Consider the following 13718-nt stretch of genomic DNA (forward strand, 5'->3'; position numbering starts at 1 on the left):
AGAGCAAATGCAGGTGGTTCATACATTAAACAGAAATGATAAAACCTTATGTCTTAGTAATAATTAGGATCTGTCACTTATAATAATCTCTGTCTTAAGGAACCGGTTGCTAAGGGATACTTCAAAGGGTTGCTTCAAAGTAACAGTAAATTTAACTGTATTTTACCAAAGATGTTTACATATTCTCTCCATCTTCCTGGTTTTAGCCACTCAATGTGGTGCTTCACTTCAAAGAGGCTTTGGTGTCCAGTTGGCTGCTATGCAATAGGTAAACATATTGATCACCCACTCTTCAGGTTAATAAAAAATGTTACAAACATCTATTTTGCCCAAACTATGCTTTCTCATTCTCGAAGCTGAATCTGAAGTAGAAAACCAAAATAAAACGGACCACTACCATAACAGCTATAAAAAGGTGAGACCAATTTCTTTGTGAATCAGGGAAGGAGTAGATAGACATATGAAAATAATTTCTTTAATGCATACTTTTGCATCAGTTATTAAAGCTGCCATCATAATAAATAGCAGGTTACATCATGCCTGGAAATAATGCTGCCCCTAATCTGTCTCTCTGATAATCACAATGATAACTATAATAGTTCCAGATCAGAGGATCCAGACCAAACTGAACCCTTGTAAATCAGATTACCTCTGTGGTTGCACTAGAACTGTTCACAATTCTCAGGATTCATAGAAAAGGGGAAGGCTTGTGTCTCTGTCCTAAGACAGAGTTTTGGGAGGAGGACTCTGTACCACCTGCCCAATTACCTGTGGTGCCTGCAAAAAAGGCAGAATTCTAGGACTTATTCCAAACCTGCTACATCAGAATTCTTCCAGTTGGGCTCAAGAATCTATATTTTTAATAAGCTTATTGGTGATGCTGGTGTACCCTAAAGTTTGAAACTCACTGCCCTGAGGCCAAGACTATGCTGTATTTGGTAGATTCACAGCTTTCTGCAGGTTAAATGAAGAAATATTTTTCTTACCCATTCCTCCATTGGTATTATTATTATTATTATTTCGAGATGAAGTTTTGCTCTTGTTGCCCAGGCTGAAGTATACCCACCTCGGCCTGGGAATCCATCCACCGCGGCCTCCCAAAGTGCTGGGATTACAGGCATGAACCACTGTGCCTGTTCTCATTTTGTTTTATATATTTTCTTCCTGTGTTCAGAAAAAAGGATTTCAACAACCCCAATCTTTTTGTCAATTTTTAAAAGTTTTTTAAAAAATTATCAGCTGGACGCAGTGGCTTATGCCTGTAATCCCAAAACTTTGGGAGGCTAACGCAGGAGGATTGCTTGAGCCTGGGAGTTCAAGACCAGCCTGAGCAACATAGCAAGAACGTATCTCTACAAACAATAAAAAAAAAAATTAGTCGGGCATGGTGGCACATGCCTGTAGTCCCAGCTGTTCAGGAGGCTGAGGTGGGAGTATTGCTTGAGCCCAGGAAGTGGAGGCTGCAGTGAGCCATGATGGTACCACTGCACTTTAGCCTGGGCGACAGAGTGAGATTGTCTCAAATATATATATATATATGTATACTGAGAGAGAGAGAGAGAGAGAGAGAGAGAGAGAGAGAGAGATTACTCTTCTCTGTTAAAGTAAAAACAGAGTGTTGCTGTGTCGCCCAGGCTGGAGTGTGGTGGTGCAATCTCAGCTCACTGCAACCTCCGCCTCCCACGTTCAAGTGATTCTCCCACCTCAGCCTCCTGGGTAGCTGGGATTACAGGTGCCCACCACCAGGCCCGGCTAATTTTTGTATTTTTAGTAGAGATGGGGTTTCACCTTTGGCCAGGCTGGTCTCAAATTCCTGACCTCAGATGATCTACCCACCTCAGCTTCCCAAAGTGCTGGGATTACTGGTGTGAGCCGCTGCACCCGGCCAAAATAATTTTATTTATTTACTTACTTATTTATCTGTGAGACTTTTTGGTATTACAACTAATAATAGAAACATACCAGTAGGATTCACTGATGCATTTAGAGAATGTAAGCAAATTGTTTTCAGTTATGTAGGGCTAAAGACAGTTTGTTGAGTAGGATTTAAAATCATTCCTATTTTCTTCTCCTTATTACACTTAGCACAGTGCCTGGTAATAGTAAATGATTCATAAATGTTAGCTAAGATTATTCTTACTACAACCTGAGCTTTTCCTGGAAGGTGGTTGGGGGACATCTGTATTAGAATGATATTTGCTAAATCCAATTTTATTTCAAGGTCTGGAAAGACACTGTTAGGTTGGTTTCTTTCAGATGTCACTTTCAATAAACTTCCTTATCTCCCATTATTGCTAACCTGATCATGCTGGTTGTCAGTCAACAACCTTTCTTATGCAATCACTACTGTGTCTAATATTGTACCAGACACTGAAGATCTCCAGGGATTTCAACGTTACCTAAAACCTAGAGTCCAGTCTGTTTCAGTTTTTACTGAAAACAGTGAAGTAATTTGGAAAAAAAACCTATGAATTTGGTGAGTGAGGAAAATGCAAACTGTGCAGAATGTTTTTCATAATATTATCTGCTTTTGAAGCCCAAGAAGTATAATGTTATGTAAGTGCCATAGTTCCTTCATAACCTGATTGCCTCTAAAAACAGTAGAAAATGCCTTCGTTGTAACTTGGCCAAGTACTATATAGTGTACAAGTAAGAATTCTTTCTAGGTAATGGGCTTTTAATTTTATGATTGAAGTTTTGTAGTCACCCAATTATTCTGGAAAATCTCAGTCTTGAGCTCTTCAAATAGTGCCTTTTCCACATTCTCTTTATTATATCTTTCTAGTACATTTTATGTGTTGTTCATATATTCTAGCTCCTTGTATGTCTGCACTAATCCTTATGATTATTTATTTAGATCTGTCTTCCAGTTCTCTAATTCGCTCTTTGGCAGCATTAATCTGTTACCTAATCTATCTCTTCCAAATAACTAATTCTTTTAAAAAATATTTTCTTGAAAAATCTTATTTTTTATTTGTACATTGACAAACTATACTTACATATATTTTAATTCTTTTTTGAGTTATGTTTAATGTGTTTCTTAATCCACTTAATGCATTTTTACAAGTTCTATTTTTTTTTTTTTTTCAAATTCGCTTGGTCTTTCTTATGGTCTTGTTTCTTGCTCATACATCCAATCTTTTATTTCTGTAAAAATATTAAATATATTATTTTATATTTTTGTATCTTATTCAAATACCTGAAGTCTTTGCAGGTCAGACTTTGCTATTTGTTATTTCTGAAGCTCTTTGTTATAATACCTTGCTATTGTATGTACTTTTGATTTTTGGCTATGAGTTCACATTCTGTGAGGATTTTTGGGGGTTGAGATAAAGTTGGGTTTCTCAAGAACCTGGTCTCTACTGGCTTCATCAAAGTTCAGTTGTCCTTTGAGGACTCCTGGGAGTCAGGATGCTGGCTTTATTTATTTATTTCCAATATCTTTTTGAAGTATTATTTACACACCATAAAATTTATCTGTTAAAGTTCAGCTTATTTTTGTTCAGATTTTTACAAGACTGTCGATGGATTGAGTAAAATCTAGAAGTTGACATACTGAAGGAAAAAGTTGATGTACTTGTTGTGGGAGGATGGGGAGAGGACTTGAATTATTTTGATGAAAAGGAATGAGACAAGCAAATGATTCAAGTATTTATAGATTAAAGAATTTGAAGATTAAAAGAATTGTTACTGAGAAATGCAGTTAAAGGAAAACATAAATACAGTAAGTGGAAGAGGACCAGAAAATTATGTTTGGTTAATTCCTACTCATCCTTCAGGTTGCTTTGAGGATGCCAATTCTTCCTGGAAGCCATCCTTGCTCTCTCCCAATCTGACTTAGGTGTCCCTGCAATATATTCCCAGATCTCACTATTTTCTCAATTAGAGTAATTATCACAATGTGTTGTTAATTACTTGCTTACCTTTCTGAGTCTTCCTCTAGACAGCAGGGGTCAGAAAACTCCTGTGCCTATTTTTGTAAAGTTTTATTGGAATACATCCACATCCATTCATTTATGTATTACTTATAGAAGCTTTTATGCTACAATGGCAGAGTTTAGTTGCAACAGAGACCCCACAACCTAAAAAGCATACAAATTAACTTCTGATTCTTTACAGAAGAAGTTTGTTCTAGTCTATGAAGGCAAAACAGTGCCTGGCTTGTTTACTGTTGCATCTGCAGCACATACCACAGTGCTTGTCACCTAGAAGGAGCTAAATAAATACAAGTGAATATACTGATTGAATGAAAAAGTTTTCAGATCCTGCTGTGATTGAGTCGGGGAAAAAAACAAGAAAAAGTTTTCAGAGACATCTATTTTGGGGTTATATGGAATTTAGAATGAATTTAATCAGAAGATATATAAAAGTGGGTATATAGTAGGTAAAAATCCCATTAGAAAGAATTTTAACACAGCTAAGCATAGTAAGAAGAATCAGCCAGACCTGGGGTCCATGGCTGCCTCTCACTCGCCACGTGGTTTCCATCAAATAATCAACCATGTTGAGCTTCAGCTTCCTTTTCTAAGGGTGGGGCTTATGATTTCTACCTTCATAGAGTGCTCTCAGGATTCAGTGAGACGCTATGTGCACAGTCCCTGTCACATAACTGACTCTCATAAATGCTGGTTCCTTCTCACTTGTTTCCTTTCCTTCCATGACAAAGTAACTTTCTTTTCCTTGCAGATAGACTGGAATCAGTCCTTTGGTGAGGTTTTAAATGACCTCAAGCCCATGTTATTTGCGTTTTCAATGCTCTTTATCAGATAAAAGTCTGTGTTCCACTCAAATGAGTGCCATGTTGTTGAAGACATGAAGCCGAAGGGGCAACCACCCTAAGATTTTCCTCCTGTTTCACAGCTTAAACCTTCCCACCATAAACACAGAATTCATCTGAGTTCAGGATCCTCTGTAATTAAAAAAAAAAAATGACTGAAGTGCTAGAAAAAGGGATGGTTTGTGCAGGGGCAGCTCTTGGTGTGGGGTAAGTTCTGCCTAGCATAGTGTCTTTTCCATCTCAGTGGGACTTTTTCCACTATATCAGTCTGCCTGTCATCTGTGTGACTTTGGGTAGCTCACTTAACATCTCTGGGCTAGTTTCTTTCTTCCTTTTTTTTTTTTTTTTTTTTTTTGGAGATAGAGTCTCTCTCTGTTGGCCAGGCTGGAGAGCAATGGTGCTATCTTGGCTCACTGCAACATCCGCCTCCTGGGTTCAAGTGATTCTCCTGCCTCAGCCTCCCAAGTAGCTGGGATTACAGGCATGCACCACCATATCTGGCTAATTTTTTTTTTTTTTTTTTTGAGACAGTCTCGTTTTGTTGCCAGGCTGGAATGCAGTGGCGCAATCTCGGCCCACTGCAACCTCTGGCTCCTGGGTTCAAGCGATTCTCCTGCCTCAGCCTCCTGAGTAGTTGGGACTACAGGTGTGTGCCACCATGCCCAGCCAATTTTTGTGTTTTTAGTGGAGACGGGGTTTTGCCATGTTGGCCAGGCTGGTCTCCTGGCCTCAAGTGATCTACCCGCCTTGGCCTCCCAAAGTGCTGGGATTACAGGAGTGAACCACCATGCCTGACCTCTCTGGGCTAGTTTATTTTCAAATAGAGTCTCTCTACCAAATCACAGGGTGCTTGTGAGGAATAGATAAGGTAATATTGATCCCAGAGGGTGGAAATTTTAAAAATGCTAAAGTGGTATATAAATGCAACTTTCTACAGCAGCATGGCCAATTCCCTGCTTTGCTGGAATCAGAATAAATGCTTCCTTTCTTCCCCTAATGAATGCAGGAGCCAGCCATCAAAGTGGGTGTAGGGCCTATGATGTAGTGGGAAAGAATATGTCGTCTAGGGGCACATGGGCTGAGCTCTCATCCTGTCTCTGTCACCTAGTAACTATGTGACCTTGGGATATTACCTAACCCTACTGTCTTTTTTGGTCAAAGTTAGATAATAATACATATTTTACAGGGCTTGTCAAGAAGTAGAGGAAATAATATATGCTCATTTCTTGACATATCAAACTCTTAATAAATGGTTGTTGCTATTTTATTTTCAAGACATACATTAGGAAACAGACATCTTTCAGTGTATGAATTTCAGCAAAATGTTCTTTCAGCTGCGTTTTTGGTGGTCTCCATCAATTCTTTGTTGTGGGATCTTCTGCCCCTAATCCTAGAAGCTTCTGTGGGCCTTGTTCCAGGTTCAGTGCCCTAAGCCTGTTGGTGCTGTGGAAAGGCTGGCAAGAAAATTAGTATTTCTCCTGGCAATTAGCAATGAGTTTCTCTTTCTTGGTAGTAGGTGAAAGAATGAAAAGAAGACTCCTGTAAATGGAGTCTTTATTAGGTAACAGGTTACCGTTTCTGCCATAGTTATGCGGATGAGTTGTTATACTGTTCTTGAAACATCTGCTTGACAAATCCCTTTAGAGTCACTCTTTGAACATAACATATATCTTCCCCCATGATAGCAATAATAGGCCACTCTGCAGGTTAAAGCAACATGCCATTCCCTACTGGATATCAATATTTTCCCATCAACATTTAGTAGATCCTAGGCAATCAAAATGATACCAGCTGTCACTAAGATTAGCCACCATTATTGTTCTTATCATTATTGTGTATTGTTAAAATCTACCAAAGTGATATTAAGATTGTCCACGAGTGCTCATTTTTCTCATGTTAGCTCAGCATTTTTCTCTGAAGTCTTTTTGTTCGTGAATGTCCAAAAAATAGCAGGCAAAGGAGAAACCTGGGAAAATAATTGGAAGAACTTCTCTACCACATTCCAAAGACAAAAGAGGCTGTCACCGTGAATAATTTTTCCTTCTATCATGGCACACTGCAACTGAATTGATATTTATCTATATGTGATGGGTCCTACATAGCTAGTATTTTTGTATTTCTCTCTATTATATAGAAGAGAGATGATGCTTTAGAAGCTCTTCTAAGACTTGAGAGAAAATTCTAGTCATTTTAAAATTTACATTTATAAGTTTCCCCTTATCTTTCCTAATATTTTCCAGTCATTTTTCTCTAATTAAAACTACATACATAAACACACATTTGGTGAACATACACATACACCAAATGAAAATTCATATGTAAGTATTGGGAAAAGCTAAAATTAAACACAACAATAACCTTTAATATCTGCCTTTGCCAGCAGAGTAGAGAAATTTGATGTTGAAGAATGACATGCTAGAATCAAAAACATAAGACTATAGCTAAAAGAAGCCTCTAAAGTGAGGCAGTCCTGTGCAAAAAATAAATGAATATGTGCCAAAGGTTTAGGTAGTTGGAAACTGTGTTATACTATTACTACCTCTGCTAATATTTAATAATATAGAGGCCCGTGGGTGGTTTCACAAGGATTTTTATTTTCTGAGAATGATGTTGAGCTCACAAGCCACAAAAATCAACCGTATTTCTTTTCCCTATAAGAGTTCTTGTAGGAAAATAAGTACCGATATAGGCTGAATCTCCTTATACCCCTCCACCTCATCCTGTAACTTGAAAATATGAACCTGAGGCTCCATTGATGAGCGACTTAGAGCTGAAAACCATGTTTTTCCTGCCAAAATAAAAATGACCTAAATTTTCTGAACTAATCTGCAAAATGAGGAAGCGTGTTTCTTGGACAAATAATTTATGACAATTTTCAAAGCACTGTCAAGTGCTATGGGCAAATATAAAGATGACTCAATCTTGCCTTCAAGACATTGATATTGGGAATACTAAGACATGTACACACATGAGAATAATAAAGAGTGACCTCAGCAGCTAGTAACTCTTCACCTAAAGTGCACTGGAAGTTCAAAGGCAAGAGGTGTCATTTCCTCTTGGGGGCATTGGGAAAGTTTTATGCAGAAGGTCCAATGTGGAATGAACCATGCTCTGTGGAGAGAGGGCATTCTAGGCTGAGGGTAAGAGTGTTGGTTGGTGGTTAAAATCAGAGAGACTTGAAGTCAAATCTTGGTAGTTTGGCCAGAGAAATGTACTTCTTTCTGCCTCAGTGTTTAACTAGAAAATGGAGAAATTCATTTGGTACCTGGTACATGTAAGTACAAATATGTGAGTGCTATTATTAAAAGGAAGCATGCATAAATACGCACAGAGCTAAAAAGTATGGCCCATGGGTGGAGAAGAATATTAGCTTTATGTAACGATTTGCCCTCAATGTGTATAAGCAGCTAGGATTCATTTAAAATACAATTAGTATTGACAAGGATTTGTTTTATTAGTTGTACATCTACAGCACAAAACAGTGTGCACCTGTGTGGGATCCTCAGTCTTCTTTATCAAAAAGAGATGAAACTCCTGTACTGATCAGTAGTGGGATCACGCCTGTGAATAACCACTATGCTCCAGCCTGGGCAACATAGTGAGATCCTGTTTCTAAAAATGAAAAAAAAGAAAGAGATAAACAAGGATGTCTCCCTACCACTTACTGATGGAACTGATTTGAAATATCCCCCTTTTTTTTTTTTTGGTCAAATTGGCAGGTCAGATAATAATAAGAGCTAACATTTACTGACACCATGTGCAAGTCACTTTCAACCTCATGACAATTGTGGGAAACAGCTGCTGTCATTACCATATTTTACAGATCCAAAAGGGAGGGAACAAAAAAAATTAAGTAACTTGCCTAGGGCCATACAGCTAGCAGGTGGTGGAGGCAGAAATTAAACTCAGGCAATCAGACATTAGAGCCTTCACCTTTACAATACTGTTCCATTGCAGTTGTACACTGAAATGACCAAGTCTTCTCCCTCCTGCCACCTCATGGCTAGTTGTCAGACCGTGGCAAAGTCAGTTTGATCAAAGTGATCCTAACAATTTGGACACCAATTACACAGAGCAATGGTTCTTAAACTTTTATAAGTCATGAGGCCTTTTGGAATCTAATGAAATTCTACGAATGCTCTCCCCAGAAAGATTCACCTCTCCCCTCCCCTAAACAAATAAACTTTTAGTTACAACTTCATGGAGTACACAGTTCCAACCCAAATCCATCCACTGAGACTTCAGGAGGCTAAAAGACTCTAAGGTAAGAACCCCTAGACCTGTAGTGACATCTACATCACTTTCATTATGGCCTGAAAATAAGAGAACACTTACTATCTTATTGCAGAAGTGAAAATACATGAGTCATTTAAAATCCCTGAGAGCTCTCCCCAACATTACTTGCAGACAAGTAATCCCTTTACATTTTAAGACGTGTAGAAAGGGGATTTTTCTTGTGTAGAGCCAGGTAAAGATTTATTCCTGGCTGGGCATGGTGGCTCACGCCTATAATTCCAGCACTTTGGGAGGCCAAGGTGGGAGGATCGCTTGAGCCCAGGAGTTTGAGACCAGCCTAAGCAACATAGTGAAATCCCATCTCTAAAAAAAACTACAAAAGTTAGCCAGATATGGTGGTGTACACCTGTAGTTCCAGCTTCTTGGGAGGCTGATGTGACAGGATCGCTCAAATCCTGGAGGTTGAGGCTGCAGTGAGCTGTGATTATGCTACTGCACTCTGGCTTGGGTGACAGAGCAAGACCCTGAAAAAGAAGAAAGAAAGAAAGAAAAAAGAAAGAAAGAAAGAAAGGGAAAGAAACAACAAACAAAGAGAAAGAATGAAATTATTCCTGCTAATATTTTTTCCAGAGTATTATTCTAGGAAATCGATTCACTTTTATAACTTCTCAAACCATACAAGCCTGAGGAAGGACAACCAAAGGGGTGAGTGTCAGTAATCATGAACATTTAAAGAAGGCCAATGTACCTGAGGGTAGGCAGGCAGAAGTAGGCCTTATCATAGCAGCAGCCCTTTGATTTGACCACTCCAGCTCTCGATTGGTGTGCACTCTAGGTATTTATCTCTGTCAGTAACTTTATCCTTTAATGCAAAATTTGACGAGTGATTATTATTTATCAATGATAATTATGGCTAATAAGTGCTGATTAATCGAGTACTGATTATTGGTAAAACACTTTTCTAAGTTCTTTATATTTTTTCTCATCCTCACATCAATCCTTAGAGATGGACACTACTATTATTCCCATTTTATAGATGGAGAAATTTGCCTCTGTTCAGAGCTAATATGTGGCAGAACAAGGATTCCGCCTGGGCTGCCTGACTGCAGAGCCCAAAGCCTGTCCTTTCAGCCACCTGCCCACTCTCCAGAAGAGAGCACCCTTTGTATTTTACCGTATGAGATCTCTGCACCATTCCCTACATTCTACACAATGGGGCTCTGACACCTACTTCTGATTTATCTGATTAGAGAACTGGGGGAGAACAGCCTCGGTTATGGTCCAGGCCATTATCTGCTCTTTGGGTGCAGGGACGCTTTTGGGTGTCCCACGCCAGACTTGTTCCATCCGCTCCAGGATCAGATGATTGGTTCCCTTCATACAGACTCATTGCCAGTAAACTTGATTACTCAAACTTTGCTCAAGGGCCAACTCTGCTTAGTCCAGTCAGGGTCCTGCAAAGGAGCACTGACCTGTCCCGCACATGTCTTGCATGATCTCCGGTCTGGGATGGCTGTGCTGCACTGGAAGGCTGTCTTATTAGCCATGTGAACACTTTGTGCTGCCTTACCGACTCTATACTCAATTCTGCCCTTCCTCGGCTTTTTGTTCTTTGGCCAGCTGTGCCTGTGATCTCCAGGCTGTGGTGATCATTGGGCATAAATTCCTTGCCCCACTTTCCCAGGAAAAGGACTTCCTAATTGGGGTCTGAGCTGAAGTGGCTCTTCCTGTATTGAAATCCTTTGTGTGTTTTCATTAACTATGCTGTGTCATCACACAAGCAGTGGGGGTGGTGGTGGCACCATCCATTCATTCATGACACATTTATTAAGCACCTACTTATGTTCCAGGCATTGTGCTGAGTGCTGAGGTTGCCATGGTGACCAAGATCAAACTTGTTCCTGCTTTCATAGTTTACTGTTTTTGAATGAATCAGACACATAAAGAGGCAGGTGCAATACAATTTGATAAATATTCTGATAAGGCAATAACAAATATTTTGAGAGCACCTAAAAGGGGCAGCTATTCCAGACTTGAAGGGCTGGGGTGGACCCTGGGAGAAGTGGCATCTGAGACCTGAAGGGTATCTAGAAGAAGCTAGGCAGGCAAAGAGGTTGGTAGTTGGGTAGTAAGGAGGAGAAAGTGTTCAAGAAAGACGGAATAGCAAATCCAAAGGCCAACAGACAGAAAAAGCATGTAACACCTGGGCAGCCGTGATTAGATCAGCATAGCTAAAGCAGAGTTTGCAATGACGTGTGGCCAGATATTATGCTGGTGAGCTGAACAGGAATGGGGATAAGAAGGGTGGCTATCATTTAATCTTTCTATGTACCATGTAGGTACCACTTGCCTTCATAGGCTAAACTACTGTTGCTTGAATATATAGGGGCAGGGATGAGGCTAAGGAGTAACATTTGTCAAGTCCTAAGGAGTAACATTTGTCGGGGATGATGGATGATCTCAGAGACCTTTCATTCCAGACTCCAGCCCATACCACTCGAGGGCCCCAACCCAGCCAAATGCCTTCCTCCTTCAGGTAGAGTCCCTTGTGGCTCAATATACACCAGAGTCTTCCACCTGTTACTGCCCCCAGTGCTGTCCACTCTGAAAACTGGCGCCCTTAATCAAGGTCCCCTCTGCTACCTCTGCTGCTGCTGCTTCCACAGCCAGGCCTGGCCTCTATTGCTGGGATTAACCTCAGTGTACCACTAGCTACTGGGAACTAAGCCAGGCCTTTGACATTCACCAGCAGCCCTACAAGGTAGAGGTGCTTCTTTCCATTTGCACAAATGGGGAAACTGAGGCTCAGAAACATTAAATTACTTGTTGCAAGCCACAGAGCTTTAAGTGGCAGGGTTGAATTTGAACTTCGTTTAATCCCAAAGCCACTACCACACAACAGTTTCTCTTTCCCCGACAGTCTTGTAGTTCTTACTGAGATCCCTGGAGTCTGCTCCTTTGGTTTTCTTATTGACCCTTTTCTTCAGCATGAGTCTCCAAATGTTGGGCCAGAGGCTTTTCAGAGGCCTCTCCAAGAGTTTTCCTTAACCTCTCACAAGAAAGAACTGAATTCAGACATCTCAACCCCCGAGGGCATGTTCAATGACCAACAATAGCCTGCCCTGACCAGCTCTATCTCCAAGATTGGAGGCAGCCTCCCACCCCCTACTTTAAGAACAGCAGTACTGGGTCAAATGGTATTTTTAGTTCTAGATCCCTGAGGAATCGCCACACTGACTTCCACAATGGTTGAACTAGTTTACAGTCCCACCAACAGTGTAAAAGTGTTCCTATTTCTCCACATCCTCTCCAGCACTTGTTGTTTCCTGACTTTTTAATGATTGCCATTCTAACTGGTGTGAGATGGTATCTCATAGTGGTTTTGATTTGCATTTCTCTGATGGCTAGTGATCATGAGCATTTTTTTCATGTGTTTTTTGGCTGCATAAATGTCTTCTTTTGAGAAGTGTCTGTTCATGTCCTGGGTATATACCCAAATGACTATAAATCATGCTGCTATAAAGACACATGCACACGTATGTTTATTGCGGCATTATTCACAATAGCAAAGACTTGGAACCAACCCAAATGTCCAACAATGATAGACTGGATTAAGAAAATGTGGCACATATACACCATGGAATACTATGCAGCCATAAAAAATGATGAGTTCATGTCCTTTGTAGGGACATGGATGAAATTGGAAATCATCATTCTCAGTAAACTATCGCAAGAACAAAAAACCAAACACCGCATATTCTCACTGATAGGTGGGAATTGAACAATGAGATCACATGGACACAGGAAGGGGAATATCACACTCTGGGGACCGTGGTGGGTTGGGTGGAGCGGGGAGGGATAGCATTGGGAGATATACCTAATGCTAGATGACGAGTTAGTGGGTGCAGCGCACCAGCATGGCACATGTATACATATGTAACTAACCTGCACAATGTGCACATGTACCCTAAAACTTAAAGTATAATTAAAAGAAAAAAGAAAAAAAAAAAAAAAAAGAACAGCAGTACTTTCTGACTTTGGCTAGTATTCTTAAATTCCCCTCAGAGGGTCTGGTGATTTTTTATTCAAATAGATATTTAGGCAGCCCTTGGTACACCTGAACATCCTAAGTGTGATTTGCAGATGAGGTTCCTTCTTTTTCTCCTACCCAGACTCTCACTGCATGCTGTTTTTCATTTACTTTTATTTTTGTCACCTTCTTTCATTATCATTTTAATGTTCAATTCTGTGCTAAATAAAATAAGGTTTTTCTGTTCTTCTGCTCCCTCCTGCCTCTTTCCTCAAACACCAGTAAAGCCCAGGGACAAATCTTATGGATTCTACCGGTGGAGATGAATGTGTTCACTAGCCAAGGCTCCAGCTTCAGACAAGGGTAGTAATGAATCAATCACCAGGCTTTTATTAAGTGTCTCTTCACTAAAAGCATAGCTCTTCCTGCAGCCAGACAGCCTTGGCTCTGCACTCCTGAAGGTAATCTGGACCCTGTCACTAATTACTCTTCTTCCCGGCAGCAAGTAGAAAAGGCAATTTTCAAATTGTTTCTATTGATCGCAGGGCATTTTCTCCAGAATATCACTCTCTATAAAAAGGGCATGCAATTATTTCCAGGTAACATAGTCAAGATATTTTATAGAAGAAAAGCAGTTCACCTACTGGCCATTCTACAATTTAGAGTCAATAGACT

The 13718-nt window shown here is 40.0% G+C and overlaps 1 long non-coding RNA gene and 1 pseudogene across 2 annotated transcripts in view; one reads left to right on the top strand and one right to left on the bottom strand.

The window, feature by feature from the left end:
• The window catches only part of LOC101139849 (urate oxidase (pseudogene)), a 42688-nt pseudogene that overhangs the window by 8555 nt on the left and 20415 nt on the right, over positions 1 to 13718 (top strand). Inside the window, exon 2 of the transcript NR_188733.1 lies at positions 13326 to 13504. The product of NR_188733.1 is annotated as a urate oxidase (pseudogene) (transcript). The remainder of the gene's footprint in view (positions 1 to 13325; positions 13505 to 13718) is intronic.
• On the bottom strand, positions 8211 to 10725 carry LOC129524721 (uncharacterized). Its single transcript, XR_008668600.2, has 3 exons — positions 10486 to 10725; positions 9762 to 9875; positions 8211 to 8389 (listed from the first exon to the last, which is right to left on the bottom strand). It is a non-coding gene; the product is annotated as an uncharacterized lncRNA (long non-coding RNA).

This window comes from Gorilla gorilla, chromosome 1 (assembly GCF_029281585.2).
Source record: "Gorilla gorilla gorilla isolate KB3781 chromosome 1, NHGRI_mGorGor1-v2.1_pri, whole genome shotgun sequence".
Taxonomy (NCBI): Eukaryota; Metazoa; Chordata; class Mammalia; order Primates; family Hominidae; genus Gorilla; species Gorilla gorilla.